Raw genomic sequence first — 19,575 nt, forward strand, 5'->3', positions numbered from 1 at the left:
CTTGGCCTCCCAAAGCAAATGTGTGCTTGACTCTGAGCACCTGGAATTTGTACTTCTCTCAGAATTTCAAAGACATCTAATACTCAGATAATTTTAAAGAATTCTGTCTCAAAAATTTAAAGGAAGACTTTAAGCTGAGTCTTTAGGGCAAATCCAGTGACAGGCAAGAGTACAGCCACAGATAGCGCTGTGCATATGGGAGAAAGGAGTTGCCTTCCTTATGACTTCAGAGTTTATCAGTGAATAGAAGAGAAGGGAAAAGGGTGGTGGGATTTCTGGTAGAGGAAAAGCCACAAATGAGAGGTCCCCAGACTAAGCGCATCCTTGGGGAAGACAATAGACTCACTTAAGAGCTAGAGTCATAAAAGAATGCAAATCGCCCAAACAAAACATAATTGAGCAGAGAGATGAGACCTGATCCCATAAATAACCCACCATAATTAGAACATATCAACAGTTCCCATTAAAGAAACATCAGGCAGTCAAGTACTGGAAGTCTGGGAAAATTGAGTTCTTAATTAAATCCTCATCAGAATTACTAGTACCCATATCCTCCACATCCCATTTCCCCAAGTCTCAAGTGTAGGTGTATCAGGAAATGGCTTGGTTCTGTGTAATCACATGAAATGAATTCTTTCCCTGCTCAATCTTCAGGACTGATAGAGCCACTGGGTCCTAGTTCTTGAAATATCAATCTTCAAAGAAACCTGGCAAAATCTCAGTATTCCCAGACAGGAGCCATGCAGCCAGTCTTCTTTTAAAGAAATGTTTGTCTTCTCTTAATTACACTCCTGTGCTCAACATCTGCCTTGGTTCCCTAATGTCTACAGAATATAGTCCAACTTCCTGCAATTGGAATTCCTCCTGGAATTGGAATTTCTCCAACTCTCTCTTCTCCATTCCCTAGACATGGTTTATCCTGTGCTGGATCCCTTTTTATGCTGATTCAGTCCTGTCAGTCTGGAATATCCTTTCTCTCATTCTCTGATCACCAAAATCTCACTAAAATCCCACTATTTCACCAGAAATATTCTCATCAAGATCACCAGGCATATTCACTCATCAGCCCTTCTCAGCAGCATTCAATCTGTGGACCTGTTCTTTACTAGAAAGACTCTGTCCCTAGGTTCAGTGACTCCATACTCTCTTGGTTTTCTTCCTAATTCTCTGACTACCTCTTCTTAGTCTCCTTTTCAATTCTTCCCCTCACTCCATCTAAAGAGCTGTGACCTTCCTGGGATCATCTCTTCTCACTGCCTCAGTGATCTCCTTCATGCCCCATCTCTATGCCAATGACTCCCAGTTCTGAATCTCCAGCTCTGATCCCTCTCGATGACTCCTGATCCACATACCAAATGCCTAATGACATCATTAATTGGACATCCCATGACATCTCAAACTCAAAACACTTAGAATCTTCTAGAACTACCCCCTTCTCCTCACCCCTCCCACTACAATTGTCTGCCTCCTGTATGCGCTAGCTCAGTGAGCATCTTCCAACCATTTCTGTTCATAACTCAAACTCAAAGCCTGGCCATCTTTCTTGATATTTTTCTTACCCTCGTCTCTCATATCCACATCCTTCTAAATCAGGGGTTGACAAACCTTTTTCTAAAGAGCCAGAGAGTAAATGTTTTCAATTTTGAGGGCCATGCAATCTCTCTCACGACTGCTGGACACCATACTCTCTCCTGTTTTAAACACCAGTGCTGGTCAGCTGGTGTAGGGTGGCTGGATGATGAGATTTCTCACCAAGTCAACAGAAGACAATAGGCCATTTTCAAACGTTTTATTTATTTATTTATTTTATTTATTTTGGGGACAGAGTCTCACTCTGTTGCCCAGACTGGAATGCAGTGGCGTGATCTTGGGTCACTGCAACCTCCGCCTCCCTGGTTCAAGCAATTCTCCTGCCTCAGCTTCCCGAGTAGCTGGGACTACAGGTGCATGCCACCACGCCTGGCTAATTTTTTGTATTTTACTGGAGACTGGGTTTCACCATGTTGCCCAGGCTGGTCTCGAACTCCTAAGCTCAGGCAATCTGCCCGCCTCAGCCTCCCAACGTGCTAAGATTACAGGTGTGAGCCACCGCAGCCGGCCCATTTTACTTTTTAAGAATAGATAATAGATGCCTATGATACAAAATTCAAAAGACGTAAAAACATATCTAAAAAATGCTTCCCCATCCACTGAGCCCCCTTGCCCAAAAGATCCACTATTAACAGTTTCATGTGTATTTTTCCAGAGATAATGTATACATACTCAACCATATACCAATGCTAGCATATTATATGTGTGGTTTTAAAACTTGCTTTAAATGTATTTCTCTCATTTTTTCCTAACTACATTGCAATCTCATGTGAACAATCTATCTTATCAATAAACTTTGAGTTTTTTAAAATTTAAAATGTATATGCAATATCCAAAACCTACAAGAAGGTTTAAAAATAATTCCATGTATACTTATACATCTTCCACCTTAATAAATTAAATATTGCCAATGCAGCTAAATCTTTTTATATATCCTGGAATCACTTCACCTTGTTCCCTCCTAGAGGTAACCACTATTCTAGATTTAATATTTATCATTCCCAAACACTTCTTCACATATTTGTTATATATGTTGTGTTTCTGGGCAGTAATTAGTATTGTTTTTCATGTTTTAAAGCTTTATAGTACCAATCTTTGTGTGTTCTTTTGCTGTTTGCTCGTTACCTTAAAAATGTGAGTCAAGTCCAACAGAGCTTAAAACTAATAAAAAATAAAAGTATGTTTGTGAGATTCATCCATATCAATACATATTAATATAATTCCTGGTTCAGTAATATTCAGTATGGAATAGCATTACATTATGTGGCCATTCTAGTATTTATCCTTTTCCTCTTGATAGATGTTTAGATTATCTCTAACTTTTTGCTATTACATTACCATGAAGATAATTCTTATGTTTCCTAACATGTAGAGATCATTTTTCTTGACTTATATAATGGAATACCTGGTTCATGAAGTATGCATATCTTCAAGTTTCTAAATATTGTCTAATTGTTCTCTAAGGTACTTACACCAATTCACATTCTCATAGCGGTATATGAGTTCTTATTGTTTCACCTTCTTGCCAGTACTTAGTATATTAAGCAGTCTTGGTAGGAAAGATGACACACTCAAATGGGATAATTAAAGAGAGTTTAATGAAGGGATTTTTTTCAGAGTTGTGAACTGAGGTGAAGGAACCAACAAGAGTTGGTAAAGTATCCACAACGGGGAGTCACTGACACTCCCAGGCCTGAATTGGTAGGCATGGGAGTGTTACTCGAACTTAAGAAACATACACCTGTGCGAGTGGATGTTTAACAAGAGCTGTAGTTTTCAGTAGAGCATCACAGCCATCATCAGCCCTAGGCAGAGCAGGGAGAGAACCAGGGAAATAAATCCAAACTCATGGTTCTCTCATTTTCCATTTTCTGGACAGAGAAGGGTAGAGAGTGGATCTGGAGGGGCAAATAGGCAATATCTTGCACTTGATATTGTTGGACTTTTAAATTATTGCCAAGCTGACAGGGTAAAATGGTCTCTTATTGTGGTCTTGTTTTTGCATTTTTCTGATATCTAATAAAGTTTAGCATCTTTTCATGTATTTATTGTCCATTTAATAGCCTCCTCTGTAAATTGCCTCTTCCTATGATTCACAATTTTTTTTTCCATATTGGGTTATATTGACAAATGTTGTATAGATGTTTTTTATATATTCTGTATACTAATTCTTTTATGGGCATACCTGCATTGTCTTTACTTTTTTAGTGTTTTTGATTAATAAGAATTTTAAATTTTAAAGCAGTTGAATCAATCAGTTCTTTCATAGATGATGCTTTCTTTTTCTTGTTTAAGAAACCCTCCTTTATACTATCACATTTGGGATTAAGTTAAAAAAAACAAGAGGCCCTCCTTTATTCTGCATTCATAAAAAATATTCTACATTTTCTTGTAACACTTTCAATTTTTTCTTTTGTAATGTTAGGTTTTTAATCCCCCTAAAATTTAGTTTTTGTTTGTGGTGCAAGATAGAGATCAGATTCTTTTCATTGCATTACCAATTGTCCTAGCACCATTTATTAAATTATTACCCTATTATTCCCTGCTGATCTGCACTGTCGACTCTGTTACACAGTAAGTTTTCGTGTAAGCATTGATCTGTTTCTGGGTTCTCAATTTTGTTCACTAATTTCTTTATACCTGCCAGAAAATACAATCTTGATTACTGTAGCCATATAAGAAGACTGGATACCTACCAGAACAAATCCCTCCACCTTGCTCTTCTTTAAACTCATCTTAATTTTCATGGCTCTTCGCTTTTCACTACAAATTTTTAGAATCAATGTGTCAAGCTCCACAAAATACTATAAAGTTTTTAATTGGAAGTACATTTAATTTATGAATTAATTTATAGAGAACTTATAATATTATAAGAGAACTTATAATATAATATTATATTATATTATAATATAATAAATTATGTTATAATTTATTATATAATATTAATATACAGTAAAACTTATAATATTAACTTATAATATATATTATATATTATATATTTTATATTTTATATATATTATATAATATATAATATATAATATAACATTTAATTTTTGAATTTATAGATAACTTATAATATTATAATATTGTCTTCTTATCTATGTACATGGTATATATCTCCATTTATTTAAATTTAGCTCTAACTTTTTTCAATAAAGGATTTTAAACATTTCTTCACAAATACTATGCTCATATTTGGTTAGATTTATTCTTATGCTTCTTATGTCCCTTAAGGTATTGCAAACCTTTAAAATTTCATTTTCTAGTATCTGTGACTGGTGCACAGAAAGCAAATAATTTTAAAACTTTGACCTTTATATCCAGAAACCTTGCAAAACTTATACTATAATATTTGAAGAGTCTCTTATGTTGTCTTAATCTATGATAATTTACTCTACAAATTTTATTTTATCCTTTCCAAACCTTTTACCCCTTTTTTTTTTTTTTTTTTAACCTTTCTTAAAGGGTTGGCTAGTCTTCAGCACAATGCTGAATGGAAACTGTGCTGTTGGATCCCTTGCCTTTTCCTGAATTTAAATCGATTGCTTCTAACATTTTTCTATTAAATATAGTGTTTGCTGTATAATTTTGTATGTTTTTTATCCCTTTATCGAGTTAAGAACATTCTGTTTCTTCTTTCCCAATTTTTTAAAAATACAAATGACTGTTAAATGTTTTCAAATGATTTCTGCATGTGCTGATGACCAGATGGTCCTTTAATGTGAACCATCTTTGTATTCCTGAGATATAATCAATTTAATGATTATATACATTTTTATATATATACACACATATGGTTTGCAAATATTTTTGTTTCTGCATCTATATTAATGAATGAGAATGGTGTGTAACTTACATTCCTCATGGTGTGCATGTCTATTTTGCATCAAGGACTTCGTAGCTTCATGAAATGAATTGATGAGTGTTTCTTAATCTATTAGCTTCCGGAAGAGTTTGTGGAAGTTTGAAATTGTTACCTGACAGACTGTTAGAGCTCATTGCTAAAATTGTGTAGGATGGGTGTTTTGAAGGTAAATATATTTTAAACTACTGATCCCCATTCTTCAAATGCAATAAACGATTTAAGTTTTCTATTCTTGATTCAATGATAATAAATAACACTTTAATAGGAAATTGTCCATTGCATTTAAGCAGTCAATTTGCTTTGCATAAAGTTATTTGTGGTACTGTGTGTTACATCTGTGGCTATTATTCTTTTATATTTATAATGTTTCATATTTGTGTCTTCCCTTTTTTACTTCGTCAGTCTTGCCAGAGGTTTTTTTATACAGTCTCTTCGATCTTTATTGTATATTTCTTCTCAATTTTATTAATTTTTGTGCTTGGATTATTTCCTCCTTTTCATTTTCTTGCTTTTTATCATTTTTAGTATTTCTTATTTTCTATATAAACATCAAAGTTATAAATTGCCACCTGTCAATACATATACACATTTTCAGCAGTTTTACTATGCTATGCATAGATACGGTTTTCTTCATATTCTTACTAATTAGAGTACACTGAGATTTTTAAATCTGTAAATTTATATCTTTCACCAAATTTTGAAAATTTCAGCCATTATTTCTTCAAGTGTTTTTCTGCCTAGTTCTCTCTTTCTTCTGTTTCTGAGACTCAAATTATACATATGTTGGACTTTATGCTCTGGTGCCCGCGGTCCCTGAAGCTGTGTTCAATTTTTTAAAATAAAATTTAGCTTTTCAAATAGTTTTAGGCTTGTAGAAAAAATTGTGATGATAATACCGAGAGTTGCCATATGCTCCACACCCAGTGTTCCCTATTATTTTATATATTATGATACATTTGTTAGAATTAATGAACCAATATTGATACATTATTTTAAACTGAAGTCCCTACTTTGTTCAGATTTCTTTGGTTTTTACCTTCTTCTGTTCCAGGATCTCATCCAGAATCCCACATTACATTTATTTACCATGTCTCCTTAGGTTCCTCTGGGCTTTGATGATTTCTAAAACTTTCCTTGGTTTTTTTTTGTTTTTGTTTTTGTTTTTTTTTTTTTGGCCTTGACAGTGTTGAGGAGTACAAGTTAGGCATTTTATAGAATGTCCGTCAATTGGGATTTATGTAATTTTTCCCCTCACAGTTAGATTAAGGCTTGGGGGAGGAAAATCACAGAGTCAAAGTGACATTTTCATCACATCACGTTAAGGGTACATACTATTCACATGACTGATATGGTTTGGATTAGTGTCCCCACCCAAATCTTGTATCAAATTGTAATCCCTGGAAGCTGCAGCAGTAGTTGGAGTCTAAGGACTCTTATGACAATCTCCAGGTGCCTTCTGAGAGAAAAGGGGAGGATGCCACTGGAGTCATCTTCCTTTTCGATGCCACTATCTTTCCCTTCTCTTTTACCCTCAGTACCAGACGATACTAGTTCTTCCCTTTCTCCAGTGTCTTACATCACTTCCCAGGAGATGAAGTGTATTCTTCACTGGTTTGCCCATTAGTCAGGTCCCCAGTGTGAACGTTTCCTGCAGGACCTGGTAGCTAAGGCAGTGCCAGGAAAATTACAGCCACTGCCAAATAGTCTGGTATAGCTTAGTGTGTCCAGGGCAAATGGACCGCCTTGTATCTTTGAGTGCCGCCTATGTCTTTGGGATCAGTGGTCTCAAGGCTAGGCTGAGCAGGAATGCAATGAATTTGTCAGGCAGCTGGAGTTCCATGAGCCAGACTTCATGGCAAAGTTTGACCAAGCAGTGGCTGCTACAGCTGGTAAGGACTGATAGGTATTCAGACCAAAGAAGATAACCGCAGCTGATGAAGCCAAGGCCATGACTCTACGATGAGAACTCAATTCAAGCGTGTCACCTAGAAGTCTGGAACTGGTATTCCAACCAGCATACTGAACTCACTGACCAGTACAGGCATGATTATTTCAACATTAATAGCATGCCAACTAGGCTCCTACTGTAAATGTTTTCATTCTAAGCAATTCAGATCATCGGTCCATCTTCTAGTTTGCTTCTTTCCAAGAGATGTCAAAGAACAACAAGAGATGCCTCAAGAACTTGACGGCTTCTTCTGCAACTATAACCAAAAGGGATCTACACATTGTAATTCAAGCCCAATGCTGGCTCATGAAGTATGGAAAGTAGAACCCTTTTTCCCCAAAAATAAGACAGGACAATAAAAGTTCATATTTTTACACTAAAAAAAAAAAAAATTGTAATCCCCAATATTGGGGGTAGGGCCTGGTGGGAGGTGATTGGATCGTGGGGGTGGTTTCCCATGAATGATCTGGCACCATCCCCCTAGTGCTGTTCCCATGATAGAGTTCATTTTCACGAGATCTGTTAAAAAGTGTGTAACACCTTTCCCCTCTCCCTCTTCCTCCTGCTCTGGCCATGTAAGATGTGCCTGCTTCCCCTTCTCCTTCCACCATCATTGTAAGTTTCCTGAGAACTCCCTTGGTGTGGAAGCCACTATGCTTCCAGTACAGCCTACAGAACCGTGAGTGAATCAAATCTCTTTTCTCTATAAATTACCCAGTCTCAGGTAATTTTTTTTTTTTTTTGAGATGGAGTCTCGCTCTGTTGCCCAGGCTGGAGTGCAGTGGCATGATCTCAGCTCACTGCAAGCTCCGCCTCCTGGGTTCACACCATTCTCCTGCCTCAGCCTCCCGAGTAGCTGGGACTACAGGTGCCTGCTACCACGCCTGGCTAATTTTTTTCTGTATTTTTTAGTAGAGACGGAGTTTCACCATGTTAGGCAGGATGGTCTTGATCTACTGACTTTGTGATCCACCCACCCTGGCCTCCCAAAGTGCTAGGATTACAGGCGTGAGCCACCATGCTCGGCCTTTTTTTTTTTTTTTTTTTTTTTAGCTCAGATTGTTCAACTTTGGTCACTGGGGGCTCCTGTGTCCCTTTGACATACCCTATTATTGTGGAGCATTGCTTTATTGTTTTTTTGTTTTTGTTTTTCAGTATTTATAAGATGCTCCAGGACCCAGCAGGAAAGTGTCATCTGTGAGCCAGAAAATGGGCCCTGACCAGATACTGAATCTGCCCTGATCTTGGCCTTCCCAGCCTCCAGAACTGTGAGAAATAAATTTCTATTGTTTGCAAGCTACCTAGCTTATAGTATTTTGTTATAGCAGCCTGAAGGGACTAAGACAACCCCCTTGGACAGCTGGTACAAAAACTGAGATTTAGTCTACCTTCAGTTTCCTTGTCTATAAAATGGGAATAGATTTGTAAGTATTAAATGCTATACTATGTACTTAGTTTGGGACCTGACTCTAGTACATGCTCAGTAAAATTTTTAGAAGCTATCATTATTTATTTACCAGACATTTGGGAAAAACAGGTGTTAATAATTTGGCCATTTGATACATCCTTGATTGCTTTACTGATAATGGTTTTGGCTAACATTTCTGGATGGTAAAATAATGTTGAAGAATATTTAATATTACCTGACACGATTTGTTAATCAAGTACAGTGTCAACTTGAAAAAATTCAAGTATATTTGTGAAGATGGGTTCAATTCTATAGTCATTGAAGCTTAAGTGAGAGAGCTCTTATCAAAGCCCCTGCAAAATATGAGGCCTTCACTAGTTATCACATAATTCACTAATGATATTTTGCCTGGAAATGTTTTCTACTCAATTTTTTTCAGTTTGTTAGGGAGGCCAAAAGAGAAAAAAAAAAAAAAAAGACAATTTTTGCTAAAAATAGCATAGCTTGATTCATCATCATTTTAGACAAATATGTAATGAAACAGGAAGCAACTTTGAAAGCCCTCTTAACTACACTGACATACATGTGTTTTAGCTATGGTGGGGGAGGGTGCTAGATTTGAGAAGGGAAACATCAGGGATATTAGGTCCAAAAAGGAGAGTAGAAAGAGGCGTCCCAGAAGCAGACTTTGGCTCTCCTCTTCCAAGCTCTGATGCTTGAGCAAGAGGGAGAGAGAAGAGAGAATCACATCTGCCCACTGCAGTCCCACCAACCACAGGTGTGGCCTGCTGTGAGAGGGGAAAAGCGCTGGCTCAAGTGGGCTTGGACCAGGACTGGACTTCCAATACCCACAAGGGGGGTCAGTAAGACACCTGCTACTGTGGGTCATCATAAGGGAGAAATGAAAGTCCTTCGCATCTGTAGTCCCACAGAACCCCACTGCTCCACGAACCAGTTATACAGCGGAAGGGCAGGACGCTGGACAGCAAAAATGAATGAAAACTGAGAAATGTGATTCACAGATATTTAACATCTAAAAGTATTTGGCAGATGTTTTTCAAGGCTGGCCACTCTCAGATAACCACTGCAAGGCAAACCCAATTGCCCACGGCCCAAGACAAGTCTAAGAATGTGGTGAAAGTTGATGGCGGGAAGGGAGATGGTGCAATGAAAATGATAGCATTCATGGGGAAAATCGAGGCTCTTAGCAGTGGTCAGCTCTCTGCACCGAGGTCACTGAAGCTGAGCATTTCCCTGAGACAGAAGAGAATGACCATGGCTCAGTGAGGGACATGACCTGACCTCCCAGCAGGATGCGGCCCTCATGGAAATTTTTTTCCAAGATCATCCTGAGAATGCTACAGCATGGCACCTCTTTAGTGACTTTCTGAGCCTCTCCTCTTACAAATCACGAACGAGGCTCATAAAAAAATAACTTGGAAAATAAATCCTGAATGCACATATTCAAGTAAGTCTGAATTTTTAATATTTATGTATGTGTGTATATATGTATATATATATTAAAAATATATTTTTGAGATAAGATCTAGCTCTGTCAGCCAGGCTGGAGTGCAGTGGCGCGATCATAGCTCATCGCAGCGTTAAACTCTTGTACTCATGTGATTCTCCCTCCTCAGCCTCCCAAGCAGCATGTGACTACAGGCACCCACCACCACACCTGGCTAAAGGATTTTTAAAATACTATGACTCTAAGACAGAGAAGGAAAATGGCCTGGCTGCCAACCTGATGGGATGTCACTGCTCTTCGCTTTTACCTCCTTCCCTGTCACTGGTAAACTCAGTGCTACGAAGTGTGCAGTTTACATGCCTGGGTTGCGCAGTCACACAAGCTTGAGTCCTACTTTGCAACTTTCTAGCCACATGACCTTGGGCAATTTATTTAATCTGACTAAATAAATACTTGGCAAACTCTTGGCATGATACCTGCTGTAAAGGAAGTGTTCAGTGTCGGCTATTTTTATTAAGAGCAGCTCCCCGTGAACTCAGTAGCCAGACAGGAAATCTTCTGTTGATTTTTGTTTTTCCCCAGTTGGGAATCATTTCAAGCTCTTTTACCTTAACAACAGAGTATTATGGAGTAGGATACAGATCACATTAATTTTTAGCCTCAAGTGTAAGACTTCAAAGACATTTTCCGCTTTGGAATAAGCATGGTGGGCATTACTCCCCACTTCCAGGTGAAGGGTGGAGAATGCATCCATGTAGCTCAAGTTCTTGCTTACTTTCCTCTACCAGTAGGGAGAATTGGAAAGGCAAGTTTGCGGAGTACAGATAGAATCCTTACGATGCTCCATTTTTAACAATCTGGAAGAAGAGGCACGGAAAGGTTAAGATCATCCAGCAAGCAGTCAAGCCAGGATTGTGTGTCCTACTTTGCAATTTTCTAGCCATGCGACCTTGGGCAATTTACTTAATCATACTAAATAAAAAATATATGTCTGGCAAATTCTTGGCATGATACCTGTTATAAAGGAAGTGTTCAGCGTCAGCTATTGTTCCCAAACAATGGGATTGCAAATCCTTTCAGTCTGTCCCCAAACACAGTGCCTTCCCCTCCATACTGTGTGTGGATCCTCTGCCTGCCCCGACAGGACCAGCTCCAAAATCTGCAGGGTCAAAGGTGATTCTTTGGTTAACATGTACCAAATGCTTTCCTTTGCAAGTTGGAGATTTTAAACCACAGCCCCCTCCCTCTCTTGAACATTCATTTCTTTCCTGCAAATAAGCAAAACATACTGTTTTCCTTGAAATTCTGCATGTTCAGCGGGATATTTTTGGGCATTGAGGTGGATTGTAATGCAAATGTCCTTGATTTTCTTGGGACTCTCTTTCTCCCGTGAATTTCAGTGAGTGATAGGCTCCCTTGAAATAAATGCGCTTTTGATAGATGAAAATTCTCCTTTCCCATGTGAAATGTGCTTGGTGGCAGATACTTCCATTTGGCAGAATTTGTTTAATAACTCAGCGTCGTGTGGGCTCAGCTGGGCAGAACCTGAAAGATGAAGCGAGAATCTGGGGCTGGGACCCAGAGGGCCCAGGTTGGGTCAGGGTAAGGACCAAGATACAGAAAGCTAAAAACTGGGGTCTCCACATCAACCAAGAACCAGGAACTGGAGTGACTGGTAGGTGACTAATAGGTGCAAAGAACGCAAATGTGGAGTGAAGATAAGCAAGGGTGGGAGGGGTGGGAACAGATGGACAGAGCTCAGGAGTGAGAACAATATTAGAGCAGCTGCGGTTTATTCTGTCCTTTGTGTTAGAGCAGCTGCATTTAGAGCTGTGCTTTTAGCTCATTATATGGAAGAATTATCTTCTTATCAGAGCAATCTAGCAAGAGAGGCAATGCAGAGAAATGAGCTTCCTGTCACCAGAGGTGTGCAACTTCCAGCAGAGCTTCCTACACTGAGAGGGTGGTGGGACTGGATCACACGTGAGGTCCCTTCTGCACTCAGATGCTGTGATTTGTGTCACTCCTTGGAGGAACCCCCTGTCATGGCTCCCCATTGACCTCCAGGTCACAGCCTGACTTCTGGCACAGCCTCCAGGGCCTTCTCTGGCCCGGCCCCAGCCTCCTCTCTGGTCATTCCACCACACTGCCAATTGTCTAGGTTCCATCTTGATGTCCCTGGAATCATCTTAGTGTGTTCTGTTCCCCCGTGCATCTGGGCCCTTCTTTAGCCCTTTACCTGTTACACTTATCTCTTCTTTGTCCTTCATCTGGTTAACTCTTGCTCATCCTTCCAGTCCCTTCCTCCTGGAAGCCCTCTTTCCTGAGCCCTGAGAATGGCCTAGTGTCTCCTCTGGGCTTCCACTGCCCCTGGTCCTTCCCATTCACAACACTCGATACGCTGCTCTGGAATTCTGACTCAATGCACTGGGAGCAACCACCAGAGGCAGGGAAATGTCTGTCTTGTTCATTTTTCAATCCCCAGTGCCCACTGCCCTACCTGGCAGCTGATAAATGCCCAATACAGTCCTGTTGCTTTTGAAGTGGTTGGATATCTGCAGTCACTGGACCACAGCTGCACTGTCCCCTGAGCCCTTCTGGTCAGTCCCTTAGGCTGCCGGCTGAGTACAGAGATTGGGTTTCGTGGCTAACTTTACAACACTGGGGTCTGACGTTAATTAATTTTTAAAATCAGGTTTTCCCCATACTCATTGAGTCCGGAGATTTTTTAGAAGGTTAATTGAGGCAAAAATGAGAGAGAACATCTGTCTTTCATCCCCAGAGAGAGGATAGCATCCTCCATGAAGTGGCAAAGTCGCTAATGAATGAACCACTTAGCTTGGAGGGACCAGGATTGTAATTCTGAATCCTCCGTTAACCTGCTGTGTGACCTTGGGCTAACTGCCTATCCTCTCTGGGCAACATTCATTTAGCAAATATTTGTTGCAGTCCCACGTGTTCCTAGCACTTTGACATGGCTGAACACAGACAAGATTGAACACAGACGTGATTTCTGTCCTCACAGAATTTACAGTTTAATGGAGAGACAGACAATACATCAGAAAACAGCCAAATATCTAAGTATCTCAATACAAATTGTGACAAGAGCTACAAAGGAACTGAACAATGTATAGGAACAACAAATAATGGAGGTGAGTGTGGAAGAAAATACTTAATGAAGCAGTAATATTAAAGTCTGAAGGTTACCAAAAAAGCCAGTGATAGAGTGCTCCAGGCAGATAAATAATGGCTGTGCAATGGTCCTGGGGCATAAGTCATTCAGAAATCAGGAGAAGGCCAATGTGCTTGCAGAATAATTGGTGAGGGGAAAATCTCATGTGTGAAATGGGGATGATAAGGTATGTCTGCATTAGCTCCCTCCCAGGGTCTTAGCAAGTAGCAAGTGGTGGATCAGATTTTGCCTAATACAAGTACATAATTGTTGCTCAGTAAATAGTTAAATGAATGATACAGTGATTCCTTTGAGGGAATAAAAATATTTGCATTGGTAATTATTATCCAATTAAGACCAATTATTACATTCATTAATACATTTCAAAGACTCAGGTTTGGCCGTCAGGATTACTAAGGATAACGGCAGCCACTTATATTCAAATCTGTCCATACATCCTCCTGAAAATCTTACAGAACAAAAAAGCAGAGCAAATAAAATTACTCTTGGCCCACGCCTATAGCATAGCTAGGAGTCAGAAAACATTAGAAGCTTCCATTTACATGTAAGTGGGAAAACAAACATCTGAAGCCAGTGAGGTTGATTGTGAATGCACAGCATAGCAGAAGGTCAGGCAAAGACTGCGGCAAGGTCCTAGAGTGGTAGGATTCAGATCACACTAACCAAATCTCATCCCAAGAAACAGAGGTATTTCCCCACCCTGAGTAAGAGAGCACCACAAGGAACAGGTCTGAGACCGGGGAGATTAAATATTTCCTGTGGGGAGTCGAAAATAAGATTGCTATAAAGAGGTTCTCCTACTACAGGTAGAGACAGCCTCGAGACTGTGCCAGGAAGAGGGAAGATTCCTAGAAAGGAGAGGATCCCTTGAGGATTTGAAGACGAAAAGAAAGAGAAACATGACCCCTCCCCACAAAATCCCTCAAACAAAGGAGTATCAAAGAATCAGAAAAAGTCACATTAAAAGCCCCATTTCTTAAAGAATTGTTCTTTTCTGCGCAACAAAAGAAAGAGATTTTGAACTTAGAACCTAGTAAGCCACTCAAACCCCTTCCTCCTGTCTCTATGCTTATCTGTTAGGAAAGTCCAACTGAAATAAATAATAAACATTAAAATAACCCAACATCCACACAAAATTACTTCAAAAAGAAAATGGAAAATGAGAATCAAAACATTACAGCAGATGAAAACATACACAAAAAATGACATGACACAGGAAAACTATAACACAACACTCCAATAGGGGTGAAAATACATAAAAAATGAAATTTAGATATTAAAGATTGACACTTTTTGACAAGTTCAAAACTCAAAAAATAGTGTAAACAAGAGGAAGGCATGAAACAGGAGCTGGCTTGACTCAAGAAATTGAAAGAAACATAAAAGTATATGAAAAATAAAGACTAAAGTAGGAAATACCCCAAGGGAGAACAGCTACAACCAAGAATATAGAAATGAAAAGAGGCAAGAAAACAAAGCCAAAAGAAAAGGTTATAAAGATCGGAGAGAACATGATAGCTACTGAAGACAGGCAAAGAAGGTTAACATATGTATCGTCAGAGTTCTTGAATTAAAAAAGAAAAACAAAATAACAGGACCCTTAATTAAAACTATAATTCAAGAACTCTCCTGAAATAAAAGAAGACATGAATTTACACATTAAAAAGGCTTCTCAGAATGGTCAACTCCAAGTCATACCCTAGTGAAAATATTAGATATTCAAGTGGAAGAAAATACTCTGAGCTTTCAAACATAAAGACCAAGGAAATAAAATAATCTTGGCACTACTTTTCAGTAGCAACTGTCTTAGTGTGTTTGTATTGCAATAACAAAATACCTAAGACTGAGTAATTTTATAAAGAACAGAAATTTATTTTCTCATGATCATGAAGGCTAAGAAGTTCAAGATTAAGTTGCTAACATTGGTGCCAGTCAGGGCTGCTCTCTGCTTTCAAGAAGGTGCCTTGTTTCTGTGTCTTCCCATGGTGGCAGGTGGAAGGACAAGAAAGGGATGAACTCTGTGTCCTCACATGGCAGAAGAGAGTGAACCCACTCCGGAAAGCCCTTCCATAACAACTTTGATCCATTCATGAGGACCCCTCCTGGGACCTAAATACCTCTCAAGGGCCCCAGCTCCCAACATTGTTGCATTGGGGATTAAGTTTCTAGCATATAAATTTTGGGGCGCACATTCAGACTACAGCAGCAACACATAAAGCTAGTCATCAATAGAGTAACGTTTCCAAGAAACTCAAGTTAAAATGAACCTGGAAGGAAGGAATTTTATGTCCAGTGATCTATCTTTCAATATCAAGACTAAAAAAAATAGTTTAAACATAAAAGAATTTATAGAATATTGCATTCATGAGTCCCTTCTGAGAAATCTACCAGAAGAAGAACTTTATCCAACCAGGAGATGACTGGAGAAATGTTGACAGATTTTGATCATTGGATGTATTTAATCATAGATGTATAACAAAATTTAGATTTCCACAAAGATGGAAGAAGAGTATGTAAATATATATTCTGAGAAAGTTGAAATAATATGACTAAAAAGGAGGAAGGGAGAGAAAAAGAGAAGAGTAAAATAAGCTAATTATTGCTGCGTAGATGAGAGTCAAACAATATCATTTAAGGTCAAAAAAGCAAATAGTAGTTAATATAAGTAAGGAAAGGAGACTAACAGCATTAAGTAAAGCTGTTAGCTGAACATAACGACTAAAGCAAATATTCAAACCTTTCTAAACACTAAATGAAATAAAAACACAAAACAAAAAAATTTTAATAGCAAATGACAGAACTAAGACTAAAATCATATCAATAAATGTAAATAGGCTTAATTTACCTACTGGAATAAATAGATTTTCAGATTGGCTTATGAGACAAAACTCAACTCTATTCTATTTTCAAGACACATATCAGAAACTAAGTGAGTAGATAAGGCTAAAAATAAAGGATTGAACCAAAATATGCAAGGTGAAAAGGAATCTGATACCTTGACCTATCACATGATAAAATTCAGGCCAGAAAAATTAAGTGAGACAAAGCAGAACACTTAATAATTTCAGGCTGCAATTCACAATGAAGATGTAACAATATGGATACCAACACAGCAGATAACATAGAGCAGTAGTCCCCAAACTTTTTGGCACCAGAGACCAGTTTTGTGGAAGACAATTCCACAGATGGCAGTGGGAGTGGGGATGGTTTCAGGATGAAACTGTTCTACCTCAGATCATCAGACACTAGATTCTCATAAGGAGTGTGCAACCTAGATCCCTCACATGCACAGTTTACAATACAGTTCATGCTCCTATTAGAATCTAATGACGCTGCTGATCTGACAGGTCGTGGAGCTCAGGTGGTACTGCTCACTCACCCACTGTTCACCCTCTGCTACGCAGCCTGGTTCCTAACAAGCCACGGACCAGAGATTGGAGACCTCTGACACAGAGCAATCTTCAGAAAGCAGAAACTATAGGAAATGCAAACAGAAATGTATAGAAACTACTAATGATGAGAGATTTTAAATACCACTCTCACTCCAAAAAGGTGAAGTAGACAAAAGATAAAAATGGGTAAAATTTCTAAACAACATAATCAGTAAGATAAATCTCATGTATATCTATCAAAATTTACACCCTGATAGTAAAGAATACATCTTTTATCCAAGTGCACATGAAACATTCATAAAAATTAATGACACATTGCATTACAGTGGAAACTTTTCTAAGTTCCAGGAAAAACAATATAGACAGACTGAATAGACAGTTAACTTTGTCATGAAAAATAATTAAAAAGAACACACACACAAAATAAGAAATGACAAGGAAGAAATAACCATTGAAACAGAAAAATTAGTAAGATCACCTTCTACAATTAAGTGTATGTAAATTTTAAAGCCTAGATGGAATAATTTTCTAGGAAAAATATCATTTACCAGAATTGACACAAAAGGAGATAGCTTATATAGATCAATGCCCATAATAGATAAAGTTATGGAATAATAACCAACCATAAAACTACTGGGTCCACATGGTTTAAGAGGGGAATTATACTATTCTTTCAAAAATCAGATAATCCCAATGCCATTTAAACTGTTCCAAATAACAGAAAAATAATGCAAATTTTAAATTTCATTTATACAATGAAAATAATATTAATACTTTAACCGAATAAATATTGTGCAAAAAAGTTACAGACCAATCTCACTTTTCAATAACTATACAAAAATTGTGTCAAAAAATCCAATAGCACATTGAAAATAATACATATGGCCAAGTTTTATTACAACAATTCAAGGATGGTTCAATATAAGGAAATTAATGTAATTCTAAAAGTTAACAATTCTAAGAAGAAAAATAATACTATTATCTTCATAAATATTCTTCTTAAGATAATGCAACTCAATATATCCACAAAGTAATAAACAAATAATAAATTTAGGCCAATTGCAGTAAAACTACCAACACTTTTTTTCTGAAACTAGACAACTTGATTCTAAAGTTCATATGAAAACAAACAAGAACAGCCAGGAAGACACCAAGAATTTAGAGCAATAGCCAGAGGAGCTAGTTCTCTCAGATACTAAAATATATAAGAAAACCTCTAAAATTATGATGATATAGTATTAACACATAATTTAACAGATATATCAATAGAACAGGGTAAGAAAGACCAGAAATAGAGCCACTACACATGGAAATTTGATGTTACTAAAGGAGGAATCTCAAATCTTTGGAGAAATATGAACTTTAACACAAATGATATAGGACAACTAGTCACTTGGGAAATCATAAAATTGGATTGTACATCATACCTAGATGAATTTATGGATGGATAGACGGGAAAAAAATCCATGAGACCTTAGTGAATACTTGAAAAGAGAGAAAAACAGAGAGAGAAAAAGAGACAGAGAAGGGGGGAACTCAGAGGCCAGCACCAAAGGGACTGTTACCCCAACTCCTTACTCTGAAACTTGGTAATGAAAGAATTCAGTCTTTACTTGGCTATTTTAAGGGGCTCTATAGACTATGCCAATTAGTTGATGAAAAATACAAGAGATGGGGGGAAAATGTTAAATGATGTGACAAGGAAACAAGCAGGAAACTCCAAAATGTGAAACATTCTACAAGACGGTAGTAGCCTAATATTTTCAAAAGTCAATAAAGGCCTAGGTGAGAGATGTTTGAGATTAGAGGAGACAGAGGAAATATAACAACCAAATGCAAGATATGAACCTTAATTGGATCTTGGTTGGGGCAAACTCTAAAAACATTTTGGGGACAACTGGGAAATTTTAATGAGGACTTGATATTAGATGATAATATAGAATTATTGTGAATGTTCTTAGATGCAAAGTGGCATTTGGTTGTGTAAGAGAATGTTCTTATTTTTAGATGCATGAGTGTTGAAGAATTATATCTGCAACTTCTTTCAAGTACTACAGCACCCCCCACCAAAAAAGAGAAAGAGATGGTTATATAGCTCTAAATTGATAGAAGACAGATAGATATGTAGATAATGGATGGCTACATGAATAGATAAGGATAGATAAAGCATATATGACCAAATGTTAACAACTGTTGAATCTAGATGGTGAGCATACAGGTGTTTCAAACATACTTGAAGAGTTGGATACACAAATTTGCCTAAGACCCAGATTTCATAATTTTTTAGCTCTTCCTGCGTGCCAGGCCCATTACCCCATACTTTTACATAAGCAATTGTGTTTTATTCTTATAACTGATCTGTTGGGTGGGCATTACTCTCTCCATTTTATGAATAGATGAATGAAGCTATCAATTCTTGACCAATGCCACAGAGTGTAATTCAAACACAGATCTGTCTGACCCACAAGTCCAGACTCTATTAAACTGTAGCCATATCTACAAAGGAACCAGGCAAATCTAGTATGTCAGAAACTGAAACATAACTCAGAGAGAATCATACAGAAACATGTTAAATCAAAATCACTCCAAGTCTTTTCAGGCACTCCCAATAGAGGACACAGGGTGAGCACAGGGAGGAAAACTGTAAGGTGGAACACGGCCTGGAACAGCAGTTGTTGCTGGCTTCTAGGGTGTGTTGGGAGGATGTTGGG

General features: G+C 38.0%; 1 pseudogene; it reads left to right on the plus strand.

Moving 5' to 3' along the window:
- The first annotated feature begins 6,929 nt into the window (after window positions 1-6,929).
- Window positions 6,930-7,355, plus strand: LOC105552749 (annotated as a pseudogene).
- The last annotated feature ends 12,220 nt before the right edge of the window (window positions 7,356-19,575 follow it).

The sequence above is a fragment of the Mandrillus leucophaeus genome, unplaced genomic scaffold (assembly GCF_000951045.1).
Source record: "Mandrillus leucophaeus isolate KB7577 unplaced genomic scaffold, Mleu.le_1.0 Scaffold572, whole genome shotgun sequence".
Lineage (NCBI taxonomy): Eukaryota > Metazoa > Chordata > Mammalia > Primates > Cercopithecidae > Mandrillus > Mandrillus leucophaeus.